Source organism: Sceloporus undulatus, chromosome 4 (assembly GCF_019175285.1).
Source record: "Sceloporus undulatus isolate JIND9_A2432 ecotype Alabama chromosome 4, SceUnd_v1.1, whole genome shotgun sequence".
NCBI lineage: Eukaryota > Metazoa > Chordata > Lepidosauria > Squamata > Phrynosomatidae > Sceloporus > Sceloporus undulatus.
Genome location: NC_056525.1, coordinates 8,581,000 through 8,595,921, shown reverse-complemented (window position 1 = coordinate 8,595,921; position 14,922 = coordinate 8,581,000).

Below are 14,922 nucleotides of genomic sequence, written 5' to 3'. Positions count from 1 at the left end.
TACAATTATTATTTTTAACTAGATGGTTCCCTGCCCTCAGGCTTACAATCTAAAAAGACATGGCACAAAAGGAGAAGAAAATTCTCCAGAGTAGCAGCTGGAAATGATGTTGTATCACTTCTGTAATGCCAAATTGCACCAGTGCAACCTGCTGGGAAAGTGTAGGAATTAAATGGCCCCTGACCCTAGAGAAAGGCTTCTAACATTTGGCAAAGCATTCCCTTGTCTAAAACAAAAACTAGATGACAATAATGGGGGCCTAAGTCTTATTGTTAGTTCTCACTAGAAACAATTGGTGGTAGAATTCAAAGAGATGGCCATGTTAGTCTAGAAGCTAGTGTCAGGGATGATGGGAGTTGTAGCTCTTCACCTCTGGCTCGAACTCACCACCTGGTTGTGCACCGCGCTGACCAGTTTTGGCCAGTGGTTATAACTCTCCAAACTATGGGACTCTCACTGTATTTGATTATCATTCCTGTTACTGACTTCTTGTCTCCTAATTCTGATGCAAATGAACTATCTACAAAACAATCTAAATCTGCGTTACTGCTTCTGATGACTAACTTCTTGTCTAAAGTTCCTTTCAAGTATCTCAACAAATGTTTCACAGCTGTCCAATCCTCAACCTTAGGATTGCAAACTCTTCTAGATAAAGTGTTGACGGCAAACAAAATGTCTGGTCTAGTGTGGCAAGAAATGAACTGTAGTCTGCATACGCAGACGATTTAGTAATCTTTCTAGATGACCCTGTAAAAAGTATTAAAAAAGTGGAAGAAATCTTAGAAGAATTTGGAAATCAGGCAGGAATCAAAACAAATAAAAGCAAAAGTGGAATAATAACCAAAAATATAAGCCCAAAAGAAATTATAAGATTAAAAACAGTAACGGAATTTGAAATCATAGACAAAACTAAATACCTGGGAATAACAATTACTAATTCCAACAGTGATCTGTATAAAAATAACTATGAGATTGTGTGGGGTAAAATCAAAGCAGAATTGAATAATTGGTCCAATAAATTTTTTGTCACTTTTGGGAAGAATAGCGGTAATCCAGATGAACGTGTTACCTAAAATGTTATTTCTATTTCAGACACTCCCAATAATAACGAATAAAGCACCTTTTGTACAATGGGATAAAGATATAGCTAAATTTATATGGCGTGGGAGGAAATCCAGAATAAAAGCAAAAGTGATGCAAGGGAAAAAAGAAATGGGAGGACTAGGTTTACCTAATCTAGAACTATACTTTAATGCTTGCGCCCTCCTATGGGCTAAAGAGTGGATAACACTAGAAAATAAAAAACAATTAGAATTAGAGGCAACTGATATGAAAACAGGTTGGCATGCACTTCTTTTATACGAGCAAACAGACAGAAGGTTTAACATCCACAACACCAGGAAGGTAATACTTAAAACCTGGAAAAAGTATAAGGATTTTTTTTACACTAAACTCCCATCGTGGACGTCAACACAAGAAGCCTTTCATAAAGAAGAGTTCCCGGAAAACCACAAATGGGTAAAATACGAAGACTGTATAACTAATATAAAAGGGAAGACGGAATTGAAAAATATAGAGGCTCTAGTACGTGAGGGGGGAAAAATCAACTGGTTACAATACGAACAGTTAAAAATAGAAACTAATAAGGATATAAAGAACAAAGGTATAGAGACAGGAAAAAACAGAATTCGATAAAATTATAATGGGGAAAGAGAAAGGATCAATCAAGAAGATCTACAATAGGCTTTTAGAAATTGATCAAAAGGAAGAAACGGTAAAAGAAACAATGGTAAAATGGATGGAAAATTTAGGAAAAACCATACCACTAGATACATGGCAGAACTCATGGAGGACAACCCAAAAATTTACAAAAGGAAATACTTTAAAAGAAAACTATTTTAAAATATTTTATAGGTGGTATCTAACCCCCTCCAGACTAGCAAAAATGAAAAAGAATGTAGATGGACACTGTTGGAAATGCAGAGAAAAAGTGGGAACAATGTATCATGTATGGTGGAAATGTAAGGAAACACAAAATTTCTGGAAGCAAATACATAAGGAAATACAGGAAGTGAACGAAATAATAATACCCCTAAGTCCTGAACTATTTTTATTAAATATGACAGAAACATGTAACACAAAATTAAATAAAAATCTGACCAGTACATTACTTTATCAGATTACGGCAGCACGCATGGTATTTGCGAGGCACTGGAAAGGGAAAACTATACCCAATATAGCAGAATGGAAAAATAAAGTATATGAATTTAAGGAAATGGATAGAATGACTATGTATATCGCAGGAAGAACAGAACAAGAGTTTGAAAAAAAATGGGGAAAATTAACAGAAAAATGGAACAAAGAGCAAAATAAATAAATAAAAGATTAGAATTTGTGTATTTGGGGGGGGAAAAAGAGGGAGGGGAAAAGGGAAAAAGGAAAGTAAAGGAAGAAGGGGAAAAAAAACACAAAAAATCCCTATAGCCCCAACTGAAGTTGGTGTGGATCGGATTCAATAAGAACCTTTATTAGATAACACAGTAAAGGGATAAGGTGGTGTGGAACAGATGAAGGGGTAAATATATATAAAAAGAACCATGACTGGAAAGGCATAAAATCTCCTCTCTTTCTCCGTGGTTAAAAGTATACTGTAATGTCCTTTGGTGTTTTGTTTTGTTTTGTTTTGTTTTTGAAACTGTCGGAAGTAAAGAGGGAGAAACATTGAGGATGTACGGAAATGAACTAAAGAAGTATAACTGTAATAATTTAATCAGTTGTATTATATTCAAAAAATGAAATAAATATTATATTTAAAAAAAAAAAAAAAAAAAGAAATGAACTGTAGTGATCCTATTATGCTCCTGAAAAATGTCTTGTCCTGAAAATCTTTGGTTGTTGGTTCAGAAATGAAATCAGTTGTCATTGGAGCTTTAACTATCTTGGCATTCTGTAGTCCACACTTTTCTATCAAATTCTCAATCTTTCTTCTCTGGCTTAACAAACAATGTCCTTCTTGTGTCCACTCAACATTGATGCCTAAATAAGATTTCAACAAACCTAAGTCCTTCAACACAAACTTTTCTGATAGTTCTCTTTTGACTGACTCTATTTCCTGTTCTGACTTTGCTGCCACGCACAAGTCATCTACATAAATCACTAGTACTATGTCTCCTTTCGTATAAACACAAGCATCTGCCACGCTTCTCTTGTATCCTAGCTTCTCTAGCTCATCATTTATACAAAAATTCCAAGCTCTAGCACTTTGTTTTAAACCATACAATGCCTTCTTTAATCTATAGACTTTCTGACTTCCATTCTCCTCAAACCCTTGTGGCTGTTCCATGAAAATTTCTTCATCTAAGTTTGCATTTAGATAAGCCGTTTCAAAATCAAAATGCTCTACTATTAAATTCCTTCTTGCTACTACAGCTAACACCATTCTTAAACTTTCTGGCTTTGCTGTTGGAGTCTTGTCAAAGTTCTCATATTGCTGTTGAGCAAATCCCTTAGCTACTAATCTTGCTTTGTATTTAATGTTTCCATCAGGCATTTCCTTTCTTTTATACACCCATTTGCAACCTATCACTTGCCTATCTTTGGGTCTATTAACAATTTCAAACACATTTTTGTTCACCAAGCAACTAAACTCACTTTCCATTGCTTCACACCATCTTTCCTGTTCCTCTCTAGAAAAAGTTTCTAACTGTTCAAAACTCTCAGGCTCTTCTACCACTGTACAAGCTCTTGCCTGCGTCACAACAAACCTATCTGGTGACTTTCTAACTCTGTGACTACGCCTGGGTATGAATTCTGTCGTTCTGCCTCTTTCTTCATCACTGTCTGCACTAGAAGATGCTGTCTTTCTACTAAACCTCTTGTCTTCTGTCATCCTAGTTGTTACTGGTCTTGATTGTGTCTCTCCATCTGAGGTACTACCACTACTGCTAGTAGAGGCTTCTGGCTTGACTGAAACCCCTCCGTTTCCTGAAGTTGGTTCAGTCTGTCCTTCCTGCTCACTTGAGCTACCTAACCTCACAAACACTTCTTTGTTGGCGTGCAGCTTGTCCCAGCCAGCATGTCTCTCAAAATTTGCAGACCTGGAGTACTGTATTTCTTTTCCTCCCAAAAGAAACTTATAACTGTTTCCTGAATAACCTAGGAACATTAGCCTTTTGCTTTTTGGTTCTCCTTTTCTCCTGAAACATGCAGGTATGTACACATGTGCATATTGACCAAACACTCTTAAATATTTGAAATTTGGCACTCTCCCATACAAAACCCTGTAGGGAATGTCTTCAATCTCTGAATGATACAACCTATTACTTATGTGTATGGCAGTCAGAGTTGCTTCACCCCAGAAGCTGTCTTTAACTCCTGCATCTGCCATCAAACAAGCAGAAATCCTTTTTATGTCCTGGATTTTCCTTTCTGCTAAACCATCCTCACTTGGACAAGCAGGGTTTGTGGTTTCATGTCTTATCCCCACTTTCTGGAACCAATTGTACAGCTGATTGTTTAAAAATTCTCCACCTCTATCTGTAACAATTGTCTCAACTCTGCTATCAAATTTTCTTTCAATCATCCTTACCCATGCTTTTAAACTTTGCCCAGCGTCAGACTTATTTTTCAGTACTGTATTCTTACATATGCAAACCTTGAAAACCTATCAACAATCACTAGGAAATATTTGCTTCCCCCTAGTGACAAACAATTTGCTTGGGCTACATCAGCATGGACAAATTGAAAAGGTCTTTGAGCAATCCTTTTGGACTTCTTAGCAACTGGATAAGCTCTGACCTTCACTTGGTTACATACAGTAAAGTCTAAATGGTTTTTACATTCTGCTACTTTTAAATCTGGACACATGCTTATTAAATTCTTTAAGCACTTAAAACTTGCATGGCCAAATTTTCTATGGAGCTCATGTATGCAGTCTTTGTGCAACGGAACATTATCTATAGTACCTTATACTTATCAACATTTTCCTCTAAGAAATAAAGCTTATCCTTTTTCAAGCCTATTCCATGCAGTTCCCCATTCAAAGTTATTTTACACAAGTTCTTTTCAAATGTTACTATGTAGTCTCTGTCTGTTAACCTGCTCACTGATAACAAATTGTTTTCTAATTCTTTCACATGCAAAACATCATTAAAGTTTTCCTTCAGCCCTGGAATGTAAACTGTTCCCATTTGATTTACAGTTGTGAGCTCATTCCCGTCAGCTAGAACCACCGAATTTACATTTGGTTGCTTCTTATCACTAATTAAATTAATGTTGTTACACATGGAGGTCGAAGCACCAGAATCTACAAGCCATTTGGAGTTTGCTTTCTGCCTTTCCTTTATCATGGTCGCAAACACCTTATTATTATTTCTATTGTCCTTCAAAAATGGCGGCTTGAATTGCTTCTGCCCCTGGCCATGCCATCTGCTCTCTTGCTTGCTTCTTTCAGCAGCCAATTGTTTACAGTTTCTCTGCAGATGTCCAATCTTCTTGCAGTAGAAACATTTCCTTTGCTCCCTCGAAGAAGCTGCCTGGTCCAGCCCACGCACATCAGGCTTGGCTTGCTCACTTGGCACACTTTTGGAAGTTGCTGTGTCATTCCTCTCAGACAGTCTCCTCTGGTTCTCTTCCAGAATTCTGGCCACAACTAAATCTCTCGTTAATTCTTCTGCCGGTAAGTTTTGCAAAGCATTCGTGATGTTGCCCCAGGAAGGGTCTAGGGATTCAATTAATATGTAGCACTGCTGTTCTTTACTTATTTCCACACCTCTTAGCTCAGCCTGCACAAACAAGTTTTGCATTGTTTTCAAATGCTCTACAACACACTGCCCTTTTGCCATCTTCTGCCTATAAATTCTCTTAGACCATAGCATCTTTGCAAAGGCAGTTGAAGGAGTGTGTAGCCTTTGAAGTGTTTCCCACACATCTCTCGCGGTTTCCTTATCTCTAACGTTATTAATTAAGTCTTCATCCAACATTAAATAAAGACAGGCTTTAGCTTTGTTATCTTTCTCTTTCGTGGCTGCATTAGCACCGGCTGGCAACCCGACTTCAACAGTGTCCCACAAACTTTCCTCTACAAGTAGGGACTGGGCATAAATCTTCCAGGTGGGGTAGTTGGATCTGTTCAATTTACTAAACTTCAAAATCTCCATCTTAACTTGTGCAGTGACTCAATTGACACAGTCCTTCTGAGTATGCACAGCTGACCCCTTTTGGGCTTAATCAAAACACAGGAGGAGTTACTCACGGAGCTTATCAGTGCAGCGAAAACAGCTTGCTCTGATCTGTCTTCCACAAAACTTTCTTCCACTCTCTGGAACTTTTCAGCTTCTGTGGATGCTGGGTGCTGCAGTATCTGGGCCCATAACCCTTGTCAGGGATGATGGGAGTTGTAGCTCTTCACCTCTGGCTCGAACTCACCACTTGGTTGTGCACCGCACTGACCAGTTTTGGCCAGTGGTTATAGCTTAGCAGAGTTACAGAGAATAGGCTGAAGACCCTGACAAATTCTCCAAGCCTTCTCACTCTTGCTTCCACAGAAGTCTTCACCCCTCTTCAGGATCCAGCTGGTTCTTGTAGCTTCACCCAAGACACCAGACAACTCAGTAGCCTTATATAAAAGATCTACTTTATTCTACTATATACAGCTCCAAAACTATCCAACACAATAATACACTACTCCTCACTCTATCCACTCTACAATCCACTACTACAACCCACAAAATACATTGGGATTCTTAGTCATTATTATAGTCATTGCAAGTTACCACCCACTGTTGTCTGTTTCCACCCAGTAGGCGTGTACACCATTCTCATTGGTTCTCTTAGTTCATCCTACAATTAATGATTTCATCATCTTAGCCTTGACCACTTAACAATTGTCAGGTGTGTCCAATTATTCACTACGCATCTCTGTCCTTGGCAGTTCAGGACTTGTTAATTGTATTACCATTTACACCTGTGTGGTTCCCAATTGGCTTCTGCTGAGTCACCCTGACTCACACATACATGTTTTATTTCACTTACTGTATATCCCATGTTGCTTTTTTTCTTGACAGCTAGTATGCAAAGGGCTCTTGTTGCATCTTTCAGACTAACTGAAAGAAAGAAGCTGTTAGCATGAGCTTTCATAGACTTGAGTCTACTTCCTCAGATGCATCTTCCTCATGTATCTGAGGAAGCAGACTCAAGTTTAGGAAAGCTCATGCTACCAGTTTTTTTCTTTCAGTATACTAGAATCACTTGGGTTTGCCTATATGTTGACTTGCCATTCAGCAATTGATTCAATGGGCCTATTCTAGTTGGGATTTACCAACAGGATTCTAAATGTGGTTGACTGATAGGAAAATAGAAGATGAGGTTCTATGAGAGGGATGAAGTGGGATACAGAAAGTGGAGGGTGGGGTTTATTCTCTTTCCTTCACCACACAAAATCTCTTACAGTGGAATTTATTGCTCACCTTTTTAAACCTGCTCCAGCCTCCCAGATTGGAGCTGGGATGTGGGATGGAGCCAGGGATTATCGCTCACTAAAACGCCGCTGAACCACCAGCCGCCATCAGCCCGGGGTCAAGTTGGGTCACACTCCGCCAGCACTTTTTAGAAATTGGAAAGCTTCCAACTTCTAAAACATGCTGTCGGAGCACGTCTGGGACCCAGCTTGGACCCGGGCTGATGGCAGTCAGCAGTTCAGTGGCAATTTAGTCTGCGATAATCCCTGCCTCCATCCCGCATCCTGGCTCCAGCCCAAGAGGCTGGAGCTGGTTTTTAAAAATGAGCGATAAACTCCTAAAACTGCTAAATCTCAGGTCCTGGCCCTGAGTCTCCAGTTCCTTGGGATTATGTCCAGGCAGGAGATAAGGATACAAATGCCCCAGTTTTGATGGGCTCAGCTCTGGGCAAGATGAAAGGGCTGTGTGGAAATCTCCAGCTCAGCTAGGTGAGCAGCAGCTCACAAGGATTTATTGATTTTTTTCCTGCAACAGACAAAAGGAAGATCATGTATTTCCTTTAATCTGCTTATTAGTTAGCTTCCTCTTTTCTGCTCAGCCACAGTAGTACCAGGACTCAGCCTCCACTATGGTCTATATGTATCTGCCTCCTGGGTACAAACAAGCAGGCTAAATAAAATGGTCCTTGTCCCATCTCCCTAAGGGCCCATTCACATTACAAAAAAAATCGGTTCTGAAACCGATTCAATCACGTGAAGTTTCTACTCACCCCGAATCTCACACAAGCGAATCCGGAGCTTGCACACCCGTTCCGTGTTAAATGGCCCCTAGCGCGGGTCTTTTGAAATCGGCACAAATACCGTTTCTTTTTAAAAACCCCGGATCCTGGGAATGAGAACTTTGGCCTCGATCACGATCGAGGCAAATTGAGGGAGGGATTTAGGTCAGAGGGTGGGCAAAGGGCAAGGCATTTCCTCCCCTCATCGGAGGGGAGGGGGAGGAGGAAAGAGCCCTGGGAAGAAGGGAGCAAGGGAAGGCATTCTTTAGGAGCCTCTTTTCCCTGCATCCCCTGCCCAAAGCCCTCTGTCGCTAGGCATTCCTTCCCTTGCAGGAGGAAAAAATCAGGTCACGAACGGAGCTCATGTCAGGCAACCCCCCCCCCCTTTTCAAATTCAAACAATTTTTTTTGAGCGAACATGCGCATGGTTTATATTCCAGAGGCAGATAGAGCCAGGCTTGCACTTGGATATCCTTGGATCTCCTTGCTTTCTGCAGAGGGAGAAGCTACAAATGTTGCAAACAATCAATGTTACATTTTTAACAATTTTTTTGAGCAAATATGCAAATGATTTGTCTTCTTGAGCAGATACAGCAAGGGAAGCAAAGGGAAAGCTAATGTTGCTTTTAAAAGAAAAAAAAAGCATGCCAATCCCATCCTCTGCCTGGGACAGGGGCAGATCTGACCCAAAAGCCCACAGGTTTATAAAAAAAGAGAGAGAGAGAGAGAGAGGCATCTCTCTCCCTGCTTCAGCCGCTGAAACCCCTGTGCCTGGCTCTTTAAAAAGGGAGGACACTTCCCCTGATGCCCTGCAAACGTCACCATGACGATATCTTGATTGGCAGCGGCCACCTCGCCAGCAGACACAGAATGCATTCGATTTCTGTCAAAATGCATTCGATTTCAATTTGTAGTGGGCACTTGCTAACGGAGCGATTCGGGGGAGGGGCATCTGGATCATCCCAGTTCCCTCCATGTCTTTTAGGCCAGTATGAATGGGGCCTAAGTAAGCAAGAAGGAACAATCCCCTCATTCCTCCTTGCTCTGCAACCAGTCCCTTGTGCTAATTTTTCTTTCATACTTTCCAAGCAGGATAATATGTTTTGCATTTCTATGTTTGAATGAAAAGCAGTGAGCAGCTGTGGCTGGTCTCAGGCCAGGTCCTGAGATTTGGCAATCCTAGTGAGGAACTGTGTATGGTGATGGAAAGTGAATAATTCCTCCCTCCATTTTCTTTATACTAAATGCCTAAATCTTCACGATATTACTAGGAGCCTTTCCTAGATTTCAGGTTTAAACCTGGAAACATCAATTCCTCAGATGATCCTTAACTGGCCCACCATATTGCCCCAAAAGGCAATGGGGTTGGACTGGATGGTCCCTCTGGTCTTTTACAACTCTGTAATTCTATGAAAGGGAAGAAAATGTTGTTCAGTACAGTATTAAAATTGACACTTTGTGTCTATGGATGGAAATAATGTTTGAAAACAGTTGGAATATGGTTGACACATCCTGGACTGAAGAGAAACTTTGCAAATTGGAAAATTTAAAAAAAAAACAGCATTTGCTGTGCAGAAAGTAATATTATCTCCTTGCAAAAAATGCTGTAATTGTGGATTCATTCCGTGTAAAATTTGCAGGTGGTTGATGTGTATTCAAAACAAAATTTTCTGCACAGGAAACAGCATTAATTGTGTAGATAATATTATTTCTATGGAGAAATATTTATTTTCTATGTGGGTATCAATTTGTCCATCTTTACTCTAGAGCAGGGGTAGGCAACCTTTTCGAGCCAGGGGCCGGGTCGCTGTCCCTCAGGCAACTGGGGGGGGCAAAGCCGGGGGTGGAGCTTCCACCCTCCGGGGTGGGGCTGTGTGCTGGGGGCGGAGCTTCCACCCTCTGTGGGCCAGGCCTCCTCCTCTTTGCCGGCCCCTGATGGGGCCCCAGGCCCCATCAGAGCCCGGCAAAAAAGCCAGTGGGGGCTGCCAGTGCTCCTCCTCTTTGCCGGCCCTTTTGCCATCGCTGGGGCCCTCCAAGAGACCCCCTGCCACCACCGGGCCTCCCAGAGACCCCCTGCCACCACCGGGACCCTCTTGGTGGGCGCCAGCGACGGTAACCGACCTCCCAGAGGTCCCCTGCCGCTGCTGGGGCCCTCCTGGAGGGCTTTGGCGAGGGCATTGGGCTTCCCAGAGGCCCCCTGCTGCCGCCGTGGCCCTCCTGGAGGCCCCCGACGACGGCAGCGGGCCTCTCAGTGGGTTGCCGACCCCTGCTCTAGAGCAGCGATTCCTAAACTCTGGTCTTCCAGATGTTTTGAACTTCAGTTCACAGAATCCTAGACTACTGGCTAAAATGGCTGTGGCTTCTGGGAGCTGGAGTCCAAAACACCTGGAGGTCCAGACTTTGCAAAACACTGCTCTCGAGGGTGTAAACACCCATATGTCACAAAAAGCAGAAATGTGAACATGGTGTGATCTTCTGACCTGTTTCTTTGTTCACAGATAATGTGTCAGAGGTCCAGTCATGTGCAGTGTACATTGACCATCTCTGGGTCTCTGCAGTCTTGGATAGAGAACCTTCCCAAGATGTGACATTTGAAATCTGTTTACTGCAGATATTGAGATTGGAGCTTGGCATCTCTAAAATGTGAAGCATATGTTCTACCAGTGAACTTTGGTTTTTCACACATGCCACCAGGGGATCTGCATCAGCCAACTTGGATGATTGCTTGATAATGGAGAAACCATGGTTGTAAAAATGTAATAACTTCCTCAAGCATGCTTCTTCTGGCATATTTCAGACTTTGAAGTCTAGAATATATCCAGTATTTAATGATCAGCCCCGGGCACAGTAGGAGGGGAAAAATGTTCTTACTACTAATCATTGCTACATGAATATTGATGAAGAGAAAGCAAGAACAGTCCAGCGTTCTGCTATTTATGATATTTCTCAACTTTCTTTGAACAAACTTGGATACAAATAATGGAAATGCAGACCAATAGGGATTGAACGGTATGCAGGTTCTGTATATATGTGTGTATTTTTTCTAATTAACTACAGGAAAGATCAGCAGCCACTAATTAATGAGGTTAGCTTTCCATGTAATGAGAGAGGTTACATGGGGTTCTGCATTTTGGCTCTTTTGTGCATATGCAAATTACACCACTAGTTAATTTCATTTTGCCTCTTATCAGTGGAACTCAGTTATGCTGCTCTCTGTACTTCTGGCTCCTCCACCTGCAGCCAAATGGATCAGAATTCAGTCTAATGTCTTTTCCCTTTCAAATGGACCTTCAAAAAGCATTGTGGCAACAGATGTGCATTTTCTGGTTTCAGCCTAGGGCTGAGAATCATGCAGGCTTCCATCTGTTGTTGGATGTTATATCCCAGCAGGTCACTTACACTATTGGTAGACATTTATTGGTATTTATTTATGCATATATGTATGTATAAATTTGAGTATGTATTTATTTAGAAACCCAGAATTGTGTGGTGGTCTAAGCAGCGGGCTACAACCCTGGAGACCAGAGTTTGAATCTCCATTCAGCCTTTAGGAAAAACTTCCTGAACAATAAGACTATTAACAGTTGAAAATACGACTACTTGCTCGGCGTGTGGTGGAGTCTGTGGCAAGGATGGCCATTTGGTCAGGAGTGCTTTGTTTGTGTCGTGCTGCAGGGCACATGGAGTGGAACGGGATGGCGCAGTGATGTCTTTTCCAACTCTCTGGGGATTCTAGGAAATCCACTGGTTTGTTTCCTAGCAATAGCCCAGTAAAATGGGACGGGAAATTAGAACAATAATACAAGAGCCCAACAGTAGAGGAGAGTCGGTGGCACACAATCTTGTTTCAGAAAGTGGAGGACCTTGCCTGTGTCTAATGGTTTCCACAAACCCGAGGAGAACTCCAGGGGCAATTTCCAAATAATGTAGTGTTATTTAAAAGGGAAATTGACAATCCCAACAAACACACTCGGTCACTCACACACACGGAGGAGGCATAAAAAGGGTAAAGTTGTAGCAAGTTGCAGAGTTGTTCTTAAAATGTAATCTTATAACCAATCCTGAAGCGTAGCCTCCAATTGCGGGGAAACCAGAATGAACTGGCTCGAATAAGCGCACCAAGGTCACATGGGGTGGGGGCCATTTACTGGGTGGCGGAGTTGAAATCAGATGGAAAATTTCGGTTAGATCTCGAGATACTAGGCCAAATTGCGAGTGGCCTGTGTGGCACCCAGTTATTTTATACCCAGAAATGGCTCCTAAGGGTCGAGGATTTAGAGTTGAGGGCCTAACCCCGATTTCTTTCCTGGAGTGAGAAGTAAAGAGCCATGAATGTCCCCAGACAAAGGATGCCCAATCTCCAAAGGAAACTTACTTTAGCTGTGGATAAGACAAACAAGCTGTAAGGTATACAGTTTTATTCTCTATACCATTACTGCTACTGAACAGTAGTAAATGATTCTTGAAGATTCTGGGCAAGCAACTTTTGGCGTCCCCCCATGTAAAGTCTCACATGATGCCATATGTTGTGGCTAGTTTCCGTCTGGAAGAGCCCCCTTTACTGCTGCTTGCCGTAAAATATCCCTTTTTTGAAAGTAGGTAATTTGAATATCAGGGTCACAAAAAGGTACTGAGGGCTGGATTCTGGGCTAACCCGACACTCGTGCAAACGCCTATATAGTAACCATTTTCGCATGGTAGTTAACAGAATAAGTGAACAACAGGATGCTGAAATCATAATCTTGACTTATTAATATGTCTTTGTATTTGGGAGTTTTACAACTCCCAGATTCAAAATCTAGGAGGAAGAGGACATTAGCAAAACATCTCTTCATCACTTTGGTAGTACTGTTTGACAGTTGAATAGACTGATTGGAGGGGCAATGGCCGCTCATTTTGGAGGTCCCTTAAAAGAGAGGTTGTAGGGGCAGTCCTTTCAGGATCTTATTTTTAAAATTGTATAGTCCTACTAGTGCACTTAGATGCAGAGTCAAGTTGGTGTAAAGAAAAGCAAGCTGTGACAAAATAAAGAAGGAGGGGGGAAAATAGGGAGGAAAATATAATCAGCAAATCTAAGAGATGCAGTGGGACACCATACTACTCTAGCGAGAAAGCCTCCCAGACCTGGACAACTACTAAGAAGGATACCAGGAGAAAATGCAAGAGGCAGGTCTATTGTTGAACATAAGAAAACAAAAAATATGACAATGGGAAATCTTGACAAATTCAACCTAGAACAATGAGAAATAAAGTAGTAAAAGAATTCCAATACCTGGGATCAAATACCGATAGAAGATGGTACTGCAAGCCAGGAAATCAGAAGAAAAGGAGAAGGGGGAGACATTTTGAAAGAACTAGAAAAGATTCGGACAATGCAAAGATATAACACTCCAGGCACAAAAGTTTAAAATCGAATACAAATACAAGCCATCTGAATTCCCTGTACCTGTAAGGATTGCGAGAGCTGATATGAAGAAAGTGGAGAGGAATAAAATAAATGTATTTTTGAGATCTGGTGCTGGGAGAAAGAGTGTGGGATCCTGTGGATGGCCAGAAACCAAAAAAAAAAAAAAAAAAAAAAAAGGGGGGGGGGGAGATCTTAGAGCAATCACCAGAAGCTCCTGGACGCCAAATGGACAAAACCGAGGCTTCGTGTCGATACATTCAGAACTCAGGACACATCATGGGAAGAGATAGAAACATCTAGAAAAACAATAATGCTGAGGATGTGAAGGGAATAAAAAAGAGGAAGCCACATGCTGGATGCTTGGATTAGTAAGGAAGAGTTTACAGGAGCAAGTAGACAGATGGAGAAAGGGAATCTTGGAGATGGATCTCATCCCAGCAGGGATACCCATGAATCAAAGATCGGACTTGAGGTGCAGTAAATAGATAAAGAATAAGAAAAACAACAAACACAACAGTAACAGTCTATGTGTGAAGAGATCTGAGGAGTACCTAGGTAGACCACAAGTTAAACATGAGTCAAACAGTGTATGCACTGTTTAAAGAGGACATGATGATTCTAGGTTGCAGCAAGTGAAGTAGTATCTCTGGATCAAGAGAAGTAATAGTGCCATCTATGCTGCTTTGGTCAGCGCCCGCACCTGGAATACTGTGTCAGTTCTGGGCACCACAATCAAAGGATTGTGGAGAAACGGGAGACGTGTCCAAAGGAGGGCGACTAAAAGGGGAAGGTTCTGGAAACAATGCCCTAGTGAGGAATGAGGACTGTGAAGGTTTAGCAACTGGAGAAGAGGGTGGTTAAGAGTGATTGATAGTTCCTTTTTTAGGTATTTGAAAGGTGTCATAGTGAGGATGTTTTCTGTTGCTCCAGAGATTAGGACAAGTGGACCCCACGCCAATTGAACTGCAAAGCTGCAGAAAAATATTCCAGTCCACCTTACATTTTAATGAGTGAACAGTTAAGAAGAGGCACTATCCTGACAGTGGGGAAGCGGTGTTACCACGCCCTCAGAGTGGTAATGGAGTCTCCTTCCGTGGAGGGTCTTTAAACAGAGGCTTGGATGGCCAGCTGTCAGGGAAGATTTGGATTTTTGAATTCCTGCATTGCAGGGGATGGACTGGATGCCCTTGTGGTCTCTTCCAATCTATTATTCTATGATTTCTAGAATTCCTCATGATTCTATTAATTCCTATATCAGGGAAAGTAGGAATTAGATTTTG